At 41.4% G+C, this 23,520-nt stretch overlaps 1 protein-coding gene across 2 annotated transcripts in view; it reads left to right on the top strand.

Moving 5' to 3' along the window:
* Positions 1-23,520, top strand: part of SGMS1 (sphingomyelin synthase 1) — a 292,750-nt gene that overhangs the window by 70,813 nt on the left and 198,417 nt on the right. Inside the window, exons 3-4 of one of the 2 annotated variants that reach the window (XM_082635589.1) lie at positions 10,941-11,070; positions 18,798-18,886. The gene's annotated coding sequence lies outside the window, so the exon portion shown is untranslated. The remainder of the gene's footprint in view (positions 1-10,940; positions 11,071-18,797; positions 18,887-23,520) is intronic. The other variant, XM_082635590.1, reaches the window with a different exon arrangement.

The raw sequence follows: 23,520 nt of genomic DNA, 5'->3' as shown, positions 1-23,520 counted from the left end.
AATAACTGTCAGTTTTAGTGCCTTTGTCCTAGGAGATTTGTATTTTGTCAGAAAAGAAAATGTCAGCTCCAGGAATAAAAGTCCTTTTTTTAGGTGGATAAGTCTGACAGTTTGGTCCTAGTCATGACTTTCAGAGGCTCTACTCTGGTTCTCTTGGTAAAATATGAAACAAGCCTTTTTCCCCTGCCAAAACCTCCCAGGAGTGGATGGCTCTATTACAGTTTCAAGGATCTTGGCCCCATCTCCTGGCCTTGAATCCAAGTCTGGCAACTTACAACAGCTCTGTGCACTTAGAGTATGACAGATGGAGCTAGGTGGTCCCCATTCCCACAGCCGAGAGATGTTCTGGGAGGGGCTGAAGATCACTGTATAGGCAGAGCTCTGAAGGGTCAAATTAATGCCCCTCGTGAGGACGTTAGGGCATGTAAGGTACTTAATCTCCAAAGAAAGATGAAATTATATTGATGCGCCATACTTAACAAGGCAGGAAAGCTCAAAACCTTTAGGAAATATTTTCAATAACAGGAGTTTTCTTGTTGCTTGAATTAAGTTGCTACAAGAGGTAAAAATTGCAATAAGTGCTGTAATTTAGAAAATCAGAGACTTATATGATAATGTTTTGCTGTATTAAGTCTTTACAGGTGTAGCAGCATAACTCTTATAAAATTTAACTGGATTGGAAAGCAGAAGATACGGAATCAATGTTTTTGGTCTTTTCTTCTTCTGTGCTGCAACCCCCAGATATTCAAATCTTCAGTCTCTCTTAAGATCTCCAACCGCGGTTGGTCCAGCTGCCTTGCAGAGTTTCCGGTTGAATGTGTCCAAAGCACTTTTATCGCAGCTGCATCTTGGTCTTCTCCCTTTCTCTCATCCTCTATATTCTCTCCCAAACTGAGTCACTGTTGATTCTGTCTTCAAAAAGTATCTGAAATCCACCAACTTCTCCCCAACTCTTTGCCACCCTGCTGGTCTGTTCACTTGGGTGACTGCACTCACTCTTCTACATTTACTGGGATTCTTTCCCATCCTCTTTCTGAAATGAAAATCTGCTACCCCCCATCCCCCCAAAAAGCCCAACCCAAAACAAAACCGGGAAACAAATAAACTGGCATCACCCAGCTTTCCCGTGATGCCCACGATCTTCAGTTGAAATCAGGATCTCAGAGTCCCACGTGACCTGGCTATTGCTGGCCTGCCCTGGTCCTCTTCATTCCCCCTCTCCCTCTCCGTGGTCCAGCTATGATTGGCTTGGTTTCAGCTCCTCAGAAATAGCATTCACTTCTACTTTCCTCCCCACTTCTTAACATTTTGTGGACTTCTATTTTTTCTTTGGTTCTCCCCTTAAAATACCATTTTGTCAGGTAAAGCCTTAGGTTAGAGAGCATCTTCTTTTATTTATTTCTTTATTTGGCCACGTCGGGTCTTCATTGCAGCACCCGAGATCTTTAGTTGCAGCATGTGGGATCCAGTTCCCTGACCAGGGATCGAACCCCGGCCCCCTGCATTGGGAGCGCGGAGTCTTAGCCACTGGACCACCAGGGAAGTCCCGAGACTGTCTTCTTGCATCATGTCCATCCCATTGGTAGATTTATCACTCTTGGCATATCCCTAGTACCTAGTGTAGGGTCTGACATATAGTAGGCACTTAGTCGTATTTGTTGAATGAAGGAAAGTAGTGGTGTTTACAAACAGGTTTAGTGCTCCTGAATCTGAGGTGTGGCATGTCTGGTCTGTGTGTGCACAGATGCCACCCCTTTTCTCACCTGTGCTCGAGGCAGACACTGCTTCTCTGTTACGACTCCCTTCCCCCTGGGCTGGCTTTCTTAGTTGCTGTCTAGGCAGCTGTTTCTGCTCTGCTGGTCCATCTGAATTGGCATGTGGCATGAAACCTCTGCCATTTCCAGTCTAGCAGAAAAAGGCATAGCATTCCAGATGTGTAGGTTCTTGTCTTTAGACATTTGCGTAAACTCGTTGTGCCTTAGTTTGCGTGCAGTCTGATGCAAGTAATTAGATGGTAATGTAAGATATGCTTTCATGAAGATAGAGTAACAAAACTGAAAAATTCGTAAAGCTTATCCAAATTAAAGGTTGTATAGTTACATTCAGTGTGCTTTGTATAACAAATACTCATCTTGTGATCAGGCACTTATGTGGAGAATAAAATGTAATTTTTTAATGCATGTAAATGTAAGTTTTAATTGCAAGCTTACCATATCTGTGTATGAGTCCTTTACAACAGGGACTCTAATTTTCTTTCAGAATTAAGTTATCTCTTGTTAAGTTTTTATTTTGCTAGTGATAAATACATGTCAAGGAGATAGAATGTAAAACCTCACGAAGATGCTAGTTTTTTATTTAGTTTACTGTCATTGCGTGGCAGTGTTTCATAAAGTATCCCCATGGATCCCCTGTATCAGGAGCACTTGGGGTTGGTTAAATTGCACATTCCTGCCTCCACAACTTAACTGGATTAGACTTTCTGAGGCCTGGAAATCTGCATTTTAAATAAGCTCTAAAAGTTTGAACACCACAGCCATATAATACCTAGTATATAGTGTGGTATTAGTAAATATTGAGTAGGATCTATAAGAGATGTCTCATTCACTAACCTCTTCAGTCTCGCCTGAGCATAACAGTGACATCAGAAAATATACCGCTGCCAATGCTGTCCAGTAAAAGGTGAAGATATTGATGGTGGCCGAGGTCGAAACCAGTCAATGACCTTATTCAACCAGAGCACCAAAGATCAACAAGGGCATTGTTCCCAGAGGCTTAAACACACTGGCCCTCTGGGCACAATGGTCCTTTGATCACAGCTGACGTGGGCAGAAAGGAACCAGGCAAGGCTCTGGTCCCCTCGGTGCCTAGTGAGGGCCAGTCCTGCGGTGAAGGGGCAATGCTCCTGGTCTAGTTCTCTGGAGCGGCCCAGCAGGGTTAGGCTGGCAGTGGCCTTCACCTTCAGCAAGACTCCCTTATTTCCTGCCCTCCCTGACTGCCCAGGATGCAAGGAGAAAACTTGTCCCGAATCAGAAGGCAGAAACAATAACAGCATTTTAAAGTTGGCATTGCCGAGTATGTAGGATGTGCTTTACTTGCAGTAGATCATGTAATCAGCTTAAAGGAGGGGCAGTCCAGGGTGCTGATGAGAGAGCATTTCACAGCAAACTTTAACCCTGGGCTGGACCCCTAGGAGAGGTTACAGCTGTCTCTCTCCAGTTCCTATCCAGTTCTCGCTCTGCACCTTTAGCCTTCCTTGATGTCCTTCGACCCTTTATGGTACTTAGAGCTTGCACAATTCCGTATCCAGATTAATAATTATTTTCTGCCATTCCCTAAGTGTTCATTCTGTCTCACCAAAAAGAAACAGATTCTCAGTGAGTGATGGTGTCCTCCCCACCGCCCCGCCCTCCCGGCCCTGGCATTTAGAAACCTGTAAGGACATTCGTGGTTGTCACAATGATGAGGGGTGTGCATATTATTAGCGTTGAACATCCCGAGGGTGTGGATACTAAACGCCCCTTGGTCCTTGGGACAGTCGCACACAATGAAGGATTGTCCTGTCCAGAAAGCTAATGTACCGCCACGAGAAACACTGGAGCTCTTTGGGTTTGCCTGCATCTCGTTCAGTGCTTCCTTGAGCATAGACCCAGCGTTTATTATGTGATGAATCTGCATGGCTTAATAGATGCAGTACTTACTGGGAAAATAAACAAATGGGTGCAGCCATCTTCCTGGCTGGCAGTTGTGCTCTGATAGTGGAGCCATCACTCTTCTTGGATTCTGCTTTGCAGCTTCGCCCTTCCCGATGGTACACTGTGGACAAGAGTTATGACCCAGACAGTAATTCTGAACTGCTGCTACTGTTCCACTCAGGAAGCACTCTGATGTAACAAAATACCACCGTCCGTTGTCCCACTGACACCTTGGTCTCATAAAAATAAACAGGAGAGGGCTTCCCTGGTGGCGCAGTGGTTGAGAGTCCGCCTGCCGATGCAGGGGACTCGGGTTGGAGCCCTGGTCTGGGAAGATCCCACATGCCGTGGAGCAACTAGGCCCGTGAGCCACAGCTACTGAGCCTGCGCATCTGGAGCCTGTGCTCCACAAGAGAGGCCGTGACAGTGAGAGGCCCGCGCACCGCGATGAAGAGTGGCCCCCACTCGCCACAACTAGAGAAAGCCCTCGCACAGAAACGAAGACCCAACACAGCCAAGGATAAATAAATTAATTAATTAAAAAAAAATAAACAGGAGATGCTAAGTAAATTGTTACATCATGAGGGGGGTGGGGACAGGGAATCCAATATTTTTATCACAGACACCATCCCAGGCAAGTGCTCTTAGCAGTAGGAGGGTTCGAGATTTGGAGGGATATGTTCTGAGCTCCCAAACCTTCTGGAGTTATTTTGCCTGTGGATCAGAAAGCTACTGTGGGGAGGAAAAAGTTTTGAACTAAGGATCAGACCAGGGTCCTGGAAAATTTGCTGCTTCGTATCAGTCATTCAGTTAGAGATACCAGAGAAGTTACAGATGAATAAAAATTTAGGAACACAAAAGAGAGGGTGACATCAGATCTTATTTTAAAGGACTAAGAGTTAAGCCAGAAAGCTTGTTGACCTAAGGATGTCCAGTAGACTATGGGATTTGAATATCTTGAAAACCAGATAATAATTAGACTAACAGTAAAGGCAATAGGAACAGACTGGGGAAATGCAGCTACAGGAAGTTGAGAGAAATGGCAAACTAAAATGAGTCAGAGGGCTGGTTTTTCCCTTCACAGTCTCCTGTGACCAGTTGAGAAACATTGTGTTCTTCCTTTGACTCAGTGAGCCTACTTCTAAGAGTAATTTCTAAGCAAATGAGTAGAGCTTTGTTCAGAGATTCAGCTCTGAGTATGCTTAGTGAGCATTGTTTGAAACTGAACATTGGAAGCAACCCAGATGGCCCCCCAAAGGGCCTTGGATGAACACGTTATAATTCATCTATATAATGGAATATTCTATAACCATGACAATGATATTGAGGAGAAATATTGACATGGGACAAAATGTATGAAAAATAGGCTATAATAGAATATATAAGGTTAATGTTTCAATAAAGAAATATGTAAATATAGAGGGAAAAACCAGGAAAGGCATTAATCAAAATGTTCACTTGGAGTATCTTTAAGTGGTTGAATTCCAAGTAACTGGAATTCTTTCTTAGGGCTTAAGTGCTTAAAATGTTTAATTTGAACATGTGTAATTATTTTTGTAATTAAAAAGTTTAATACAATAAATAAAACATGATCAAATTATTAAAGGGTGCTTTGCCAACCTGTTATCCAAGTACTTCAATATATAATTATTTTTAAATCCAAACATTACTGTAAGTTCTAAGAAGCTATTAGTCCCTCACATTTTATTCTGGATTTAGTTGAGCATTAGCACAGAGGAAATGAGGGTTCTGATTATGAGGAATAAATGTGATTGGGGGTGAATTAAAGAGTGGGAAGAAAGAAGGGATATATCAGTATAGTTAAGAGGAACATAGATAAACTAAGTCTAATACTTTAATAATGACTACATTTGCCTGGTTTGAAGCTCTGCCTGGGAAATTCCCTGCTAAACATCATCATACACATCATACATCATCACTCTTAGGGTGACTGGGGAACACCCGCTAAGCCTAGGCTTGGCTCCCTTGCCCCAGGAGTGGCTGAATCAGAGATGTGAGAGCCTCAGGCGCTATAGGTTTCCAGCTAAAGGCGTAGTCCATGGTAGGCTTCCAGTTCTCAGAGGTGAGGCCACAGAGCTCTATGAGTGAGTCAGCCCATTGAGAATTTAGGTCTTATTTAAAGGAAATACCTTGCAGCAGCATTTCTTAGAATATATTCTGTGGGACACTATTCTTAGGAGAAGGCCCCATGGGGGAAAACATAAAAAGGGGCGGGACAAATAGGTGTGTGAAAGGAGACAGGTCAGCGTGTCCCGCAGCCCCTACGTCCCCACTTGCATCTCACAGTTAGTATACTGAGGCTCCAGGTGTCTTGCCTTAAAGACATCTTTTGGGTTTGGGTTAACCCTGAGCTTACTAAATTTAGTTAGCTATAGATTTTTTTTTTTTTTTCGCATGAGGATTTTAAAAAACTGTTTAGGTGAAGATGGATATTCTTATATCCTCTTTTGTTCAGAGGACCTTCATTCTAGCTAGAGTTTACAGCTGAGAGCTTTGAGTATACACTGTGGGCGAGGCACTCAGAGAAATACAGAATCTTCTCCACCCATGTGGGGTCTGCTCACTCTTCTGGGAACACTGTAAAGTGAGGCCTAAGTTCACATAATACTGAGCGGTGTCTGTCTAGATTGGCGATCTGCATAGTCTAGGATTCTGCTTTCGTTGAAATCTTAAATGACAAAGGTTGGCAAGAAATACAAAATAATGTTAGTGCCTTGTCCCCTCTCTTCTAATTTCCCTTCGGTGAGTGTATATTACTCCTCCTCCCAAAGTTTTATTAATAAAACAATGGGCATACAGTATTTCCAACCCAGTTCCTCTTGGAAGGAACAGGGGAGACAGGCTGGTAGTACACTCTGCAGAGGAAGGGTCCCTGGCTGCCACGTCTGGCAGCTCTCTGCTCTCCCACGCTGGCGGGAGGAGGTCTGGAGAGCAGAGGGGCTTGTGAGCCAGGGATGACTCCTGCGGAAGCCCCTCAGGACCTGGGGATCCTGAGGTATCAGGAAAGCCAGAGGGGCGGTGAGGCTGGGAGCTGATGCTTGCAGGGGCACTGCCACTTCCTTGGGCTGCTGGGACTCTGTTGCGGCGGGGACACATAAGCAACTTTTTTTTTTTTTTTTTTTTTTTACATAAGCAACTTTTTAAGTCTGGGGAGGTAACTCTGAGTTAAGATTTTGATTTCTTAAACTCCATTGTAGGGCCCCAAACTTGGCAGACCAGCAACATAGAGAGAGAGTATAGAAAAGAGAGATTTTCAGTAAAAATTGTTTAGGCTTCTGATAAAAAAGACGCTGTAGACCCTTTAGTAGGAGAACGCTCATCTTGTGAAGGTGTGGCCAGTGATACACGTGGAGAATCCACAGAAGTGCGAGTAATGATAACTCTGGACAGTGCGTCTTTTTGTTTGACGTGAGAGCATTGGTGATGCACCTCAAACAAAACCAGACCTCTGGGAGGTTGACTGGGGTCCAGCCCCCTCTGAAGCACATCATGGAACCAGGCTCCCTTCCTCCGGCCCTGCAGCCCTCACCTTCACGGCTCAAAGCTCAATCACGTCCTCCTGTGGCTCCTGTAAAAGGAAGTGGGCCAACAATGGGTTTTGACCCAGGGGATTAAAAAGTTAAACTTTTCCGAGTTTAGCGGAGGAGCAAAGAATTTGTCCTGTTTTTGTCAAATGAGATCCATCTGGAGAATGAATTAGGAGAAAAATATTCTTGAAAAATAAACTTTTAATTAAAACTTTCTTTTTCCCCTTCCAAGGTGCCAGTAAAACAAAGTGGAATACATTACCCACAAGGCAATTTTAGATAAGAAACTAAACATTTAGATGCCTCTTCCTTTCTTTAATAATTCTACACTGATTTGGTTCCTGTCACAAATGTGGGTGAATAAGATAAATGATCCTGGTATGATCAGCAACCTTTATATTTTCTGTCTGCTGAGAATACTTAAAGCATAGACTCTAATTTTGTAGATGGAATGAACCTTAGAAAGTCAGTTTTTGCTGAACATCAGAGTGTAGATTAAAGATAACAAGGACACTCATACAAATTCCCAAGAACCTAACTCTTCAGTCACACTCAACACTGGTAAAGGGATGGAAAGGAGCATGAATATCATTCCTGCCAAGTGGTCTTTTTACAGACAGATGGGACAAAACCTCTCCCTCCCCGTGAGTGATGTTTTCACTGTGGTGCTCCAAACAGGCACCTCTTCTTAACAAATGTTTGACCTGTTTCTTATGAATAGCCAGGGCACAAATAAAAAAGACTGGACATTTAAAAAAATGATATTTGTTGTTTTTAATGGTGAAAATGATTCATTCAGCAATGTCTGCATGCCTCCCATGACCTGGAAGCTGTTCTAGTTGCTGTGGTTATAAAAGTAAATAAGAAAGGCATGAAAACATTATTCTGTCAACTTACTTGGTATATTTAGCCTATTCCTTTCCTGTATTTACATATTTTTATATTATATTATATTTAGAAGGATATTTTTGTATCCTGTTTTCCTCATTTAATATTATATCTTAAGCATTTCTGCATGCATATAATTTTTAATGGCTGCATACTCTTCTGTTATGTGGATATTTCACAATTTCTTAAACCATTTCCCTGTTATTGATCAATTAGGTAATTTTGAATTTTAGTCGTGAAAACATGATAAACATTGATGTATAAAATTTTATCCTCATTTCTAATTATTTCCTTAAGATAGGTCCAAACTGGAACTGGGTCAAATGGTATGAACACTTTTAAGGGTCTTGATACATGATGCCAAATGCTTTCCTGTATGGGGGAAAGTAGTCATTTCACTTTACCCTCATTTCCTCATTAGTGTAGGTTTTTTTTTGGTCTTTTTTTTAGTGCTGATGTATTAGAAAAACTTTTGGATTGTTTTTTTCTGGAAGGTCTTGTTTTGGGGACCAACTTCTCTGTGACACCTTCCTGCCCAATGTGTTTTCAGTCATCTTCTTTAGGACTTTTAAACTTGATAGAAGGAAAGGGTGTTTATTTCTATATTGTCAGTGCCTCCCTGAGTACCTTCTCTGAGGTACACTTTAATATTATACTCATAGTAAAAATATAAGAAACCACATGACAATGCTGCTGCATGTATTATATAAGCCATTGCTAAAAAAAGATGATCCTGGGGTGTGGGGGGTAGGGGAGGGATGGATTGGAAGTTTGGGGTTAGCACATGTAAACTATTATATATAGAATGGATAAACAACAAGGTCCTATTCTATAGCACAGGAGACTACATTCAATGTCCTATAATAAATCATAATGGAAAAGGAAAAAAAAAAAGATGCTTCTGTTTCTCAGTATCTAGGGGGAAAGGCCTTTTTCTGTTCTTCCTTTAATCAGAATTATGTGGACTGCCTCATTTCCCTTTTTGCTCTGCCTATTAGAAATGTAGAAATTTTACTGTTCAAGTACACCAACAGCATTATCTTGTGGTTGGAAAATCAACTTTTTTCATTTCATGACTTTATATTTGTGACTTCCAAGTGCATATGTGTCTTTTATCGAACGTTGCCTCAAATCTTTCCTGCAGATGGGTAGCATGTAAATAATTTAATAAAATGAACTGCTGATGATGGTGTGATGCTTTTAGATAAACAATTCATTTGGCTTATATCTTTAAGGTTTTGGGACAGAAAATTACATACAGTTTTAATTGGCTATAAGATAAGGCCAGGGATTTTGGAGGAAACATTAGGGCCAGAAAATCCTGATACAGCTTATTTAAACACTCAAGCTGTGTATGTATTTAGCAACCAGTATTATGGTGTGGCTGATCATTAATTGAGAAACTTCTTATTTAACTAGCGTACATTAAAGTAATGTGCAGTTTTTCATGGGGGTGTGATGACGTTTGAGGAGCATGATGACTATTTAAAGTACTTAGTACATAGATGGATTGTGCTGCTTTATTGCTTTAAAGAAAATAATGAGGATTGGACAAGGAAATTGCAAAGGACTTTGGGAAAAGAAAGATCCTTCCTCACATGTGGGATTGAAATGCACAGCAGGCTTAGTCTTGCCCTCCTCTGCACCCTTCTCCACTCAACTCGCTTTGCCAGAAGCTCTAATTGTATGGTATTGTAATTATTTGTTTACAGTCTGTGTCTCTATTAAACTCTAGTTGGCCCAGTCTTGGTCTTCTTTGTGTCGGCTATATCTAGCACAGTGCTAGCAGTAACTTTTTCACATGTGTGGTTCATATTTCTGAAATAGCAGATTAGAAGGCATATTTTAGGCCAGTAAGTATTTCAAAATATTGGCAAGTATTTTGAATAGTTAAGAGGGGCTGGGAGGCATTTTTTTGCCCCCAAAGTTTAATATGTGTTCCTTCCAAAAAAAAAAAAATCAGAAAATCTGAACTCCTAATATCCTACATTTCTTAAAATTATTCAGTTGCAAGCAGCATTTTGGTGCTGAGTCCTGCTTGAATGGGCTAAGTGATCCTTCCTTGGGCAGCCCTTCTCACCTTTTCTCCCCTACATTTTTTTTTTGGCTGCGGCTTGGTTTGTGGGATCTATGTTCCCCGACCAGAGATTGAACCTGGGCCCTTGGCAGTGAAAGCGTGGAGTCCTAACCCCTGGACTGCCAGGGAATTCCTTCCCCTACATTTTTGTATTGTTCTGGGCATGAACATCACCCATATTTATTGAAGGCCTATGGTATACCCATCTGTGTATTGTGCTGAGGATACAGTGGTGATCAAAATGTGGACTCTGCTGTCAAGAATGGAGTTCATATTCTGCAAGTATTAGAAGCAGACTCAAGTCTTGGAATTTATACAGTGAACTTTCTTGTTGCTTTCTTCTTTTTCTTGTGGGCGAGTTGACACATAGAAAACCACAAATAAGGAAGTTCAGGAGTCACTGATTTGACTATGTGTGATAAGGATCCTCTGCTGTAAACAAAATGAGAAAAGGATATTTCAATATACTTTTTCCTTCTTTAGTCTCACCCAGACACATACTTTGTGCTGTGCTGTCGATGTTCATTTTCACAGTGTCCCAGCTCTAGAACCCAATTTGTTCTTGTGGAAATTTAGTCACTTTTGGAGAGCCATAGCAGTTTGTAAATCACGCCTCTCTGATAACGTTCCCAAGGCCATTATGACTAAATTGGGTGATAGAATGAGATCTGTAGTAGTATGTCACTTTGATGGGTGACATATCCTAACCTTTCAGTGATTTGGGCTTCTTTAAAGCACAGAACACACCTTGGGGATGAGAGTTGGATTACATGGAATGTTGCCCAGTGAAAGTCTGGCAGGTGCCAAAGAAATGCTCTGTGGAGTGACTGCCTGATCCCGAGATACGTTCCTGCTTGCCTCACGGGTGAGTCTTCTAATTTTTAGCAACAGTCTCCGCTGCCTATTGTGGAGCCCAATCACTTAGTCTCTGGGATGCTCAGAATCCTCACCTGTAAAATCCGGATCATTTGACGAGCCTCTGAGTGGTTCTGAAGACTCAGTAACATCTGTGAAGTGACTGTTGCGCGACCAAGAACAGAGTCGGCCCTTAGTATACAGCAGCCCCTCTTATCTCTTAAAATGGAAGTTTTTTTTATTCCCTAGCATTTAGAAACACAGGCTTATAATATTTTTAAGTTACAGTAGTTCATATTTATTCATAATGAATCCACAGTATATTTCAGATACTACAGATTGCATTCTTCTTGGTCTATTAAGTTGGTATTGTCTACTTGGGGTTTTTCCATATGGCTTAGGACTGAGTCTTGAAGCAAACCAGCAATTAGTTAATTAATTAATTAATTAATATTATTTTACATATATAATCCTTAGTGCCAAACACTAGAATGAAGTTTTTTGTATAAATTGTCTCATTTACTCCTCAGTGAAGACACTGAAGCACAGAGAAAGATCAAGTAATTTGTTCAAGGCTGTATTGGAGGACTTGGGATTGAAACCCAGGCGTGTCTGACTTCTAAGCCCAGATTCCAAGCGCTCCTCTTTCCCTTTAGCATGTGTTAAATCACTGAGAAGAGGGCCCTTCAGAGTGGCAGACACCAGTGCTTTATGGATGGCTTTCGGTCTGGGTTGGTATCATGTGCTTGAACAAACACATCATTCTGTAGTTAAAGGACTCGTTCTCTGTGTTAGGTGTAAAGATAGCACAGCTCACTCGTGAGCACTGCACTTTATTTATGTCCCTGCTGGGCCCTTACCATAGTCTGTCCTTGCTCTAGTTCTTAGTGGTCAAGTCTCGGAGGAGGCAATATATAGAGTGGTTAAGAGCCCAAGACTCTGAAATTGGACAGTCTGGAATTGAGTCCCAGCTCTGTCAATTACAAGCTGTGAAAGCTGGAGCAAGTTACTTATCTCTGTGCCTCAGTTTCTCATCCATAAGTTGGGGATGATAAATAGTATTTACTTTAAAGGGTTGTTGTGAGGATTAAAAGAGTACACACACATACACACACACGGCACTTAGGGTGCTTAGAACAGTTCCTGGCACATAGTGAGTATTCTGCAGTGTTTGTGGTTAATAATAAGATGACGGTGTTCTTTGAGCATAGCTATGGGCCATGTCATTTTTTTTTTTTTTTTTTTTTTTTTTTTTTTGCTGTACGCGGGCCTCTCGCTGTCGCGGCCTCTCCCGTTGCGGAGCACAGGCTCCGGACGCACAGGCTCAGCGGCCACGGCTCACGGGCCCAGCCGCTCCGCGGCACATGGGATCCTCCCAGACCGGGGCACGAACCCGCATCCCCCGCATCGGCAGGCGGACCCCCAACCACTGCGCCACCAGGGAGGCCCCCATGTCATTTTTGTCTTCATATTCTGCACAGGCCCTGCCCCAGTGCTCTATACATGGTGGGCTCACCGTGAAACTCTGTTGAAGGAGTGGATGGATATGGATGGGTGAAATGGTTGAAGGCATGACCAGTTCTTTTTCATCTTGAAGTTGTATTTGCCTCATTGACATAAACTCTCTGTCTTGACTTTAATAGGATCAGAGACTGGATAACTAGAAGAGGTTGACCCAGGCAAGGTTAAAATTATTTGTCAATCATAATAGCTAACATTTATTAAGTGCTTACTATGGGGTAGGCACAGGCTAAATATTTTATGATTAACTTACTGAGTCTTTCCAAGAGCCTCATGAAGCAGGTATTATCCCATTTTACAAACAGTAAGTCTTTATCCCTGTAGTTAAGAGGTTGGATTTTGAATCAGGCAAGACTGTGTGAAGCCCACAGCACAAGCAGAGCTGAGCTTCTGTCTCAGGTCTCCCTGAGCGACCTTTAGCCTATAGCAAAGCACTCAGTAGACAGTTGTGTTACCTGTTATTATTGCAACATCTCTGAGGCAGAATCATAACGCCAATACTACTTGAATACAAATATGAGAGCTCCAAACATTGGTAATTATCATAGCAAGCATGTCATGGGTATACAAACTACATATCCCTTTGTTAAAAATTCTGGCTTTAGGAAAGTCTTCACATTGAAGCTAAACTTTTCATACTTCAGGTTAAAACTATTTTCTCTATGCTGTCTTTAGTGGGAATGGAAAAATGCTGTCCATGGCCCTCAGCAGGGTAGTGCTTAAAATAATGTTAAATGGTGGAGTCTTCCTTGTTTTCTCTTTCCTAGGTTAGACTTTCCCTGTGGGCTTCATACTTTTCATCCCTGTGGGCTTCATCTACTTTTGGTCCTTTTCTGTTTTGTTTTGTTTTCAGTTCTCCCTAGAAGTGTAGAGCCCAGCATTGGTCACTCTGACCCTGGGTGATATTAATTATGACCTGAAACTGTACATCTGCCTTCACGGTCAGGGGCTGCGATGTGAAGACGCCTCCCCTGTGTGAGGCCATGCATGGCACTGAAACATTCATACTGTCTGCTTTACACTGTGCCATTTGGGGGGCAGCTGGTCATGGGAGTCCTGTTCATGCCTCCTTTGTTAGGTCCCCAACTCCACAACCTGGGGCCAGGAATGAACATACTGGACCAGTGACAAGCAGGGCCCAGATGGGCTACAACAGGATTTTGCCCGTTCCCCAGTCCTCACTTACTCAACTTGTGTGCTAGCTAACGTGAAGCATCAATCCTACTGGTTGTGCAGTATATGAGCTTCTTGAGAATAGAATTGATTTAATTATACAAATATTCCAGATTCTTCCCTCTGAGAAGACCTTTTAATCTTTGATCGAATACATTTTTTTGTTTGTTTCTTTTTTTTTTTTTTTTGGCTGCACCCCACAGCATGCAGGATCTTAGTTGCCTGACCAGGGATCAAATCCTTGCTCCTGCAGTGGAGGCGCAGAGTCCTAACCCCTGGACCACCAGGGAATTCCAATTTTTGTTTGTTTCTAGTAAGAACATCCTTTTCCATTTCCCCCACTACTTTTAAATACTTTTTGCTTGAGCCATGTGTATACTCCTGGATTCTTGAAATTGCTGGTCCCGTCTTGATGAAATATTTTGTTCTTTTATGAGTGTCACAGTTGATGTTAGTTTATGAGTGTCTTTACGGCATCCTCTTCTGAAGAATTCTGATGAGTTTCTCACATCTTACTCTTACCCTTTTAATGCTGTCACAGGGTCATCATCTGTTGACATTCTGGGCCTTTCCCTGGAAACCCCAGTTATACTGTCAGTTTTTCAGTCAAATATGTTAAGTACTGTTTATAGAAAGCCTTTAAGCTCTTTGGCTCCACCCCGCACTGGCTGTGTGGCATGCGGGAGGCTGTTGACCCTCTCTGTCCCCTTGCTCATCTGCAGGGTAGACTGTTAACAGCTCCTACCTACAGAGTTGGTGTGAGCCCTCAGTGAGATAGTGCGTGCTAAGTGCCCCTAGTGCTCAGCACATGTAAGCGCTCAGTAACCATTGTTATCATTGTAAAGGTTATTAGCACAGGTGCGGTGAGGATACTAAGGTTGAGGCACTAACCCAGCTTTGAGTGATGATCATGACATATTTCCCAGAGGTTGTCAAGCCTCAGTGATTTAGTCAAGAGAAGAAAGGGAGGAAGGGGTCTTTCATGAAGGGGAAACGGCTCCAGGGTTTTCATTCACGGGACATAGCGTGTTGGGGGGTGGTGAAGGGGAAAGCTGAGCAGGGAGCAGATCGCAGAGGTCTTTCTTTGTGAAGCCCAGGGGCTCTGACTCTATTCCTGAGAAAGGGGAACCACCGGAGAATTCATACTTGATCAGAGTGCTGGACACATGCTTACTTGAGGAAACAGAGTTCAACAGGGTCCACACGGAGACGCTGAGACCTGAGAAGACTGATGTAAGAGTCCCCTCCTCCCTCCTCCATCGAGGACGGGGAGTGCCTGCACGGGGAGGCAGGCAAATGGACAGATAAACACTGCGTTTACATCAGACGCTCGCCTTTTAAGTTCTAGGGGGCCTGAAGTAAAACCGAAGAGAGGTATAACTTCCATGCACCGATTCCTTTAGAGAAAATGAATTAGATGGGCTGCTGTGTGCATGTCCAATATGGAGAAAGTCTGCTCAAGAAGTAGAAAGCGGTCGTCCCCCATTCTGCCTGGTGCGCTGTGTGGAAAGCTGCACGTGTGCGCGCGCCCGTGGCTCAGATCCGCTGGCTTGTGCAGGGAAAGGCCTAATCTCCATTTTCCTGTGATGGCAAACTCCTCTTTTCTCACAGCACGTGAGAAGAAAATACTATTCTTGTTTGCCAGTTTCCTTTTGATTAACTTTGTATCTGGGGTTGCAGGTTTTCTTTTGGACTATTTTTTTTCTGATTATTTTCTCACCAGTGGTTAGAAGTGGAAATGGAAATATGCCAGAAAATGATTTATATGAAAAGGAGTCTTCACCTCACCCCTAAGCACATGCACATAAACAAGAAAAATAAAGAATAGCAACTAACTTTGGATTCTTTGGCTAGACTATAGTGTTTTATTTTGCCATTTGGAGGAAGAGTTATGGAAATAAAGGGAAATATATGTCAGAGTGATAGCCAGCTGGCTATCTGAAGTGAGTATCAGCTTTCCGGAAGGAATAGAGACACTTTCTTGTCATTTTATTTAGAATTGCCTGACTGCCAGAGAGCGTTTTTCTTGCCACAGTGCTGCGATAAAAGTAAACACATAACATTTCTAAGAAACAGATTGTTAGAGAGTTTCTTTGAATGTTTAAATAAACAGCATTTGTTACATGCTCCAAGTATTTGATTCTTAACTCCTCCCAATAGAGCAGCTCTGTGTCCCACAAGCATCACTTAGTGTTGAAGGCACCAAGAGAAATAGATAGGTAACTGGTACTGGACTTGCCCTCCTTCAGTAAACTAGAAAACTGGACAGTACACAAGCCAGTTACTGTCAGTCACGGGAAAACAGGCAGCCAGGACGTTGATCCTTGAGAGAAGAGAATCACATGAGGTGAGACCCACATTTGCCCTAGTTTTCTGCTGGAGCGTATTCCCTGTTCCCTACCTTCCCTTCCCGGGGTACCAGGAGGGGGAGCCTGTTACAGCATGGTGGGTCTCCAGAGTTCAGGGCTGCTGAAGAGGCTGGAATTTGTATGGCAGGCTACTGGGGAGGAGGGAACTATGAGAGGGGAACCCAGAAGCTGAGATGTGTATCCATACAGGGTGAGACCTAGCAGAGAGCAGCTGTTCCCAGGCGGGGAAGAGAATGGCCATAGCAAGGTTCATGCAGTATGGAGAGAAATGGAGAGTTCTGGGCTAGCCAGGGTGGAGAGACCTTGAGCACCTTAACCATTCCGAGACACCGGAAAGACCATGCCTTATGATTAAGGGTCGTGCATTAGGACCAAAGACATATCTCAAATAGACCTGTGTTAACCAATTATAAAACCAAGCCTGACGGAATTGAGAGGATCTGCCAGTAATTTAGTTGACGTCAGAACCAAACTGAACACCTTCCAGTTGTCAACCTTATAACAGAAAAACATGCAAAGAAGCAGGAAACTGTGACTCATTCAAAATGAAAAGTAATCAGTGGAAATAGACAATGCCTTTCAAACAGTGTTATCCTAGATCTTGGTCTGTATAACACCATTCTCCACTGAAAGGACCCAGGGCGTTTAGAGAAATGTCTGCATCTAGGGCAGAGACAGAGTAAGTACAAGATGAGCCTAGAACTTTTTTTTAATGTCAGAAAGTAAGGAAATAAAAGTAGAAAAATAAAAAAAGTGATGGGGGCATGTCACAAAGGTAAAGGAGCCAGTTTAAAGGGTCGCCCACTGGCTAAATCTGAGACAGTTTGAGCACCAAAATTATTAAGTACAGTGATAAATTATAAATTGTTGAAAAAGTACGACTTCATATATCCTTACTGATCATAAATTGACAAATAGATCAACAAACAGTGTAGACTGCTGAGTCCTGGATGGTAATGTGGTGGGAATGCTGGAGTTGGAACAATGAGCATGTTGTAGACATGGTAGTAAAGTTCAGATCAGGTAAGGGTCACCAGTGGATGCTAAATCTAGGGGGACATTTTGATGAGGGACAAGATATTTGCATGGTCTTAAAGTGTCTCCCCACAGATTACTTATTAGATGTAAGGGAAAAAATAATAATTTTTCTTGGGAGAAATTGGACAGCACCTTGGCTGAGTGATCAAAATTTATATCGCCAGGGAGGGGCACATAGACTTCACATGCCTTCAGCTATGACACCAGGAGAAGAAAACTCTGTAGTTTTCTGGCTGATAGTGCATAGGCTGAATTGAATCATGAGGAAATGTCAGACAAGTCAAAATGGTAATGTTTTATTAATATAAAAAAAGGGGAGGACTATATTCTTCTAAAGTGTCAGTGTCATAAAAGATAACAAAGAGCTGTGTGTCTCAGATTAATGACAGCTAAATATAATACCTTACCCTGGACTGGATCCTGAATTGGAGGAAAAAGAAATGCTATAAAATGCATTATTGGGTTAATTGAATATGGCGGTCAATTTAAAGTATTGTATCGATATTAAATTTACTAAGATCAATAACAACATTATGGTTTTGTAAGAATATCCCTATTCTTAAGAAATAAATTCTGACGTTTTTAGAGCCATGATGTATGGAACTTATCTCCACGTGGCTCAGAAACAAAAAAATGTTGAGTGAGGGACTTCCCTGGTGGTCCAGTGGTTAAGACTCTGACCTTCCATGGCAGGGGGCACGGGTTCAATCCCTGGTCAGGGACCTAGGATAACGCATGCCACGCGGCCAAAAAAAAAAAAGCAAAAAACAAAAAAAGCTTAAAAAACAAATGTTGAGTGAATGTGTGTGTCTGTAGAGAGAGAGTGAATGACTAAGTATGTACGTTAAGTGTTAATAGCAGGAGAACACGGGCAAAGAGTACATGGCAGTCTTTGTACTATTATTATTCTACAACTTTTCTCTAAACTTGAAATTATTTCCAAAAGAGAGAGAGAGAGAGAGAGAGAGAGAAATAAAGCCCAGCAACTATAACTATGACTTAAAGAGAAAAGGAGGGTATGTGGAAAAGATACATGTGTTTCTTAACTATCTTGGTATGGATTTTCTACCCTTTGTGTTGTCTCTGGTAAATAAACATTTAATCCTATGGCAGTGTCTTTGTCATTCAGCAGGCAAAGCCGTTTCTATATTTGTTGGTTAAGACACTATATCTAGTAGAAGAAGAAATAATAATACTGCTTTTCAAATTGAAACCATTATATCATTTGGTGCTGTGGAAGAGTTTGGAATAAGTAGTCATAGAAGTGGTTCGAATTCCTCCTGTGATGCTTGCTGGCTGAACGATCATTGGAAAGTTCCCTAACCTTTGGGAAATTTGGCTGCTGCATTTTAAGATAATACTTGCCTAGTCTCAATATCTTACAGCTCAAATGAGAAAATGCATGTGAAATCTCGTTGTAAATAATGATGATTTCTTCTACAAACATTAAATTACTATTAATAGTTTTAGTTAAAGAAGAAAATTGGCTTAGACCAAGGTAGAGACTTTCCTTAATTCAGGTGTCTTTTTTTCCTTTTAAATGTCAAGAGTGATTATACAAGAGAATTTCTTTCCGCTTGGACCCTCGGTTCCTTCTGGTTGCCTCCTTTCTAATTTCCTGTCTTTATTATTCCAGGCAAAGCTGCAGTGACAGAAGGAGTTGTGGATTTTCTGAATTTCAAGAACAGTGAAGTAGGAGATAGCAGAGAGTGTATAAAAGAACACGTAAGTCAAACTCAGTGTTTCATCCATTCTCAAACATCTTATGGATCTGAAGTTCCTCAGGATCTCTCCTGCTTTGTTCTGAGATTGTGTGTGAGGCTCTGAAGGATGGAGGGATCTTTGAGGTCTTCAGCTTGTCCCAGGTCAAAATCAGCCAAGGAAAGGCCAGTGTGGTTTGGGGAAGGAAGGAGAAAGGATTGAAGAGGCCAGCTTCCTCATTGGAAGAGGAAGGCAACACAGGCCAGGGTGGGAGAAATGTGTAAAACAAAGGGCACAGAAAACAGTCTGCCTGAGTCACTGGAAATGACAGAAAAGGGCCCTGCCAGATCTGAAGTTACATAAACCAGGGAGGAAGGCTCCAGGGAGGCCTGGGGGAGTCATTTCCTTTACTCTGGAATTGCTTTTGATTGAGACTCCTTATCTGGGAAGATTACAATTGCTAGGTCTTCCCCTTCTCTGGAGTTGAAGAGTCTAGGCCAGTGCTTCTCAGAGAATCAATCTGAGATAAGATTAAGAGCTTGTCCTAGAACATAAACCTGGAAACTTCTTCATTGAGAAAGTCTTGCTACCAAAGTAAAATTCAGCTGAATTAAGCAGTGTTCTTAATGTTGATAGTTGATTTCCATTCTGGAACATAATTACTATGTCCATGTATATATCCAAACAATATATTGCCTGGTTTTACTTGTTTTTAGGCTTGATAAGAATGGTATATTGCATGTAATATTCTGCAGCTTTCATTTTTTTCACTCAGTTGAATTAAGATTCACTTGTTACATTAATGGTACTAAATTAATTTTTATTGTTAAATAAAATTCTATTCTGAAAATCTATCATAGTTTATCTGTTGCTCCATTTCCTTCCAACATGTGGTATTTTGTTGCCATTCTAGTGAGTATAAAATAGTATATTATGTGGTCTTAATTTACATTTTCCTAATTAATGGTGAGATTGAGCATCTTTTTTTTTTTTTTTTTAAAGTGTCCTTTGGAGAACAGAGTTTATGACTTTAATGTAGAGAAGCTTTTCAGTCTTATCTTGCATGGCTAGTGCAGTTTTGTTTGTTTCTGTTTTTTTTTTTTTTTTTTTTGGTTTTGGTTTTTGAAATGTAGTCTAACAGTCTCTCTTTTAACTGTGTTGCAATTTCATTGCTAACCTTCATTCTTTTTGATTGAAGTTGTTGTTGATTTGTGTTCTCATTCAGTATTTTTTCTCTGCTCATTTGGAAATTATGCATTTTGTTTCTATTCTTCTAATGATTACCCTGAAAGTACACTGTGTACACTTAATAGTTTTAAAGTCAATCAGTAGTTAAGGTCCTCTTATCCCCTTCCAGAATAATACAAAACTCATAGGACAGGGCCTCCCTGGTGGCGCAGTGGTTGAGAGTCCGCCTGCCGATGCAGGGGATACGGGTTCGTGCCCCGGTCTGGGAGGATCCCATATGCCGCGGAGCGGCTGGGCCCGTGAGCCATGGCCGCTGGGCCTGCGCATCCGGAGCCTGTGCTCCGCAACGGGAGAGGCCACAACAGTGAGAGGCCCGCATACCGCAAAAAAAAAAAAAAAAAAAAAACCTCATAGGACACCTAATGAAGACTGTGTTCTTCTGTACTTACATGTTCTTTTCAGTTAGTTCTGTTATATGTTTCACCATACAAATTAGACAATTGTTATTAGAGATAGTATTTGTTTCACTTTATCTCTGTGTTTACTATATCTTGCTTCTCTTCCCTTCTTCTATCCTTTGCCTTTTCTCTGATGAGATTTGCCTTCTTTAGAATTTTCTTTCCTTAAAATCTTTTGGTGGTAACTTCTCTCAGTTTTGATTTATGTTAGAATGTCTTTATTTCACTCTCAGAGTTCTTAGCTGACAGTTATTTTTCTCACAGCATTGTGAGTGTATAATATACCATTCCACTGTCTTATGGCTTTCAGTTTTGCTGTTAAATCTGTTAATCTTTCATTTGCTGTTCTTTAGTAGATGATTTGGCTTATTTATTTGTTGTTGGATTACTGCAGTTTCACTACAACATGTCTATGTACAGCTTCCTGTTTATATTTGTTGTGATTTATGTATCTGTGAGTTCATATCATTCATCAGCTCTGAAAATTTCTCAGCTATTAATGCTTTGAATACTGTCTCTCCTACATTTTCTCTATTGCCTCCTTCTGGTTTTGATTAAATAGATGTTAGGACTTCTCTTTATTCTTCATGTCTTTTAATTCATATTGGATATCTTCTTCCTTGTCTTTCTTCATTTGGGTAATTTCTTAAGATTTAGCTTTCAGTCCAGTAATTCTCTCTTCAGCTATGTTGAATCTTTTATTTAACCCATCCACTGAGTTTTTAATTTCAGTGATTATATTTCTTCATTTCTAAAGGTTCTTCTTCTGCTGCAAATCTGTGTGAATATTTTTTTGATGGTGTCTTTTTGCTTACTCATTTTCTTTTTACTCCATCTTTCATCTCTTTAAACAGCACCAAACTGAGCTATTTCATATCCTGTATTTGATATTGCCAGTATCTGAAATCTTTGGTGATCTAAACCTGTTTCTGTGGCTTGTTTCCTAGTGTGCATGGTGAATTTTAATTATGTATTTGTTTGATAATTATATCTTATTTGATATAATTTTTTTTGGCTTTTTTGATAATTATATCTTGGAATCTTGAGATCTTACTTCTGAAATTGTGTTTGTACTAGGAGCCAGGAGGATGCTACAGGACCAGGACCACTTTTGTTCCCTTTGGAATTCCTGGTTTCAGGTTGGGCTTTCCCCACCTGGCTGAAAGCTAAAGGTCTAGATGCCCTGTTCATTTCATTGCTGGTATTTGTAGTTGTCTCCAGGGTGATTGCTGCTCTCTTCTTTGCTCAGGTTTCAGTGCACTGTTCTTACCATAACCTCTTGGGATTTGTTTCTCTACCTGGAGCTAACCAATGTGTTAGAAAGTATTTTTAACAATAATTTATCCAGAATCAAATTATAGTACAGCAGAAAGGCCCTGCGAATATCTAGTCCACCATAATTCCCGAATTAGTAGTGCCCAAGTGACATTTTATAATCAGTTCTTAAATCCTTTAAACTTTACATGGTAAATTACTTTATTTCACCAAGGGACTGGAAAATAATGAAACGCTGATCTCTTTGAAAGCTAGGTAAACCACATCTGTATTCATATCACATACTATATCCTTCCACTTTTGCCTGGGTTCTTTTTCTAGTTGATCCATTGAATATTTACTTCTTGGAAGTTGGAAGAAGACTGTATTCACTACTTTTAGAATAACTCATAAGAACAGAGTTCTAGTCTATTTTCTGTTAAAGTGTCATTTTTCTTTCTCTCCCATATCTTAGGTAATGTGGATCTCTGCCTGCAGATGGAGAGTAGAGAAAATAGATGTTTGCTGTTGTGAATAAGAGGCATCATCTCTGTAAACTCCATGACCTTACATTCTATATCCCCTTAATGGACATAGAAAGCAGCTTGAAGTTTTTGGTCTATAAAATGTTAAGTTGCCTTGTGCTTTGGCACATGAAAAAAAATTTATTTCAAAATAGATGTCAACTGAGAATGCTGATTTAATAGTTTTTTAGTCATTCTGCAGCAGAAACATCACCTGTAGGCAATCATACCTTTTCAGAGGCTACACAGATTTGACAGGGGTGTGTGGATTAGGATTTTGTGATGACAGTGATATGTTAGGAATGTTTCTTATCTGCAAAATCTTTGTGATTTGTAGGTTATAGTTTGGATTTTTGTAATGCTAGTGTAATCCTAGAAAAAGCAGGCAGTGAAAACATTCCCAGGGAATGCTGAGCTCTGTGACTAGAGATTCTTTGAGGGGACTGCCTTCTGTTGGACCCATACTTTCACTTGGAAGATATAAATACCAGATAATTCTGTGGCTTTTCCTCCCTTGGATAACAAATTCTAATGAGTAGTTACTTACTCTGTGTCCTCATATGTTTGGGTTATTGGCTGTCAGTTCGGGTACTACTGCTGGTTTGGCTTAGTTAGCTGAGCAGTCTAGAAACTTCAGCTGGAGAGCTGGGAAAGAGATGAAGTAGAACTGGAGAAGTTTACCAGGTAAGGCCAGTGGTTCCTGAGGAGGCCCTGCCTGGCCTTCTAGGCTGGAGAGCCATCATTCACAAGTGCACACTGCATGGGTCTGATTACCACCACCCCCAGTTCTATGGCCTGGGCCAGGCAGTTCATTTGATAGAGCAAGAACTGGTCCTTTGAGCCCCCCAGTTCTCCTCTTTTAACTGTAAATATGTATTCCCTTGAAGGTTGTGATTTGGGTCATTAGCTTGATTTTAACACAGTTCACCTGAGTGCAGTTTCTTTCCTGCTGCAAAATTGTGGCTCTAGTCGTATCAAAATGATGCAGAGGGACAGCCCAAGAACGTGGTCTTTCAGGTGTCCTTTTCAGTTAGGCCGTCAAAACTGGGGCTTGGCAGACATTGTCGGGACGAGTGACCATAAATCTGAGTTTGGTCACCAGGCCCCGTCATGTGATCCAGAGCTGTGCTTTGTTTCACACACTCCCTGGGTCTCATGAGCTATGGTTCTGATCATGCCCCTCTAGATGAAGAACAGTTACCTCTCTCAGGCTCGGCCCTGGAATACTTGGCCA

The sequence above is a fragment of the Mesoplodon mirus genome, assembly GCF_964341445.2.
Source record: "Mesoplodon mirus genome assembly, chromosome: 2".
Lineage (NCBI taxonomy): Eukaryota > Metazoa > Chordata > Mammalia > Artiodactyla > Ziphiidae > Mesoplodon > Mesoplodon mirus.
Note: the sequence above shows the minus strand (reverse complement) of the source record. Positions and strands in the feature narration are given on the sequence as shown.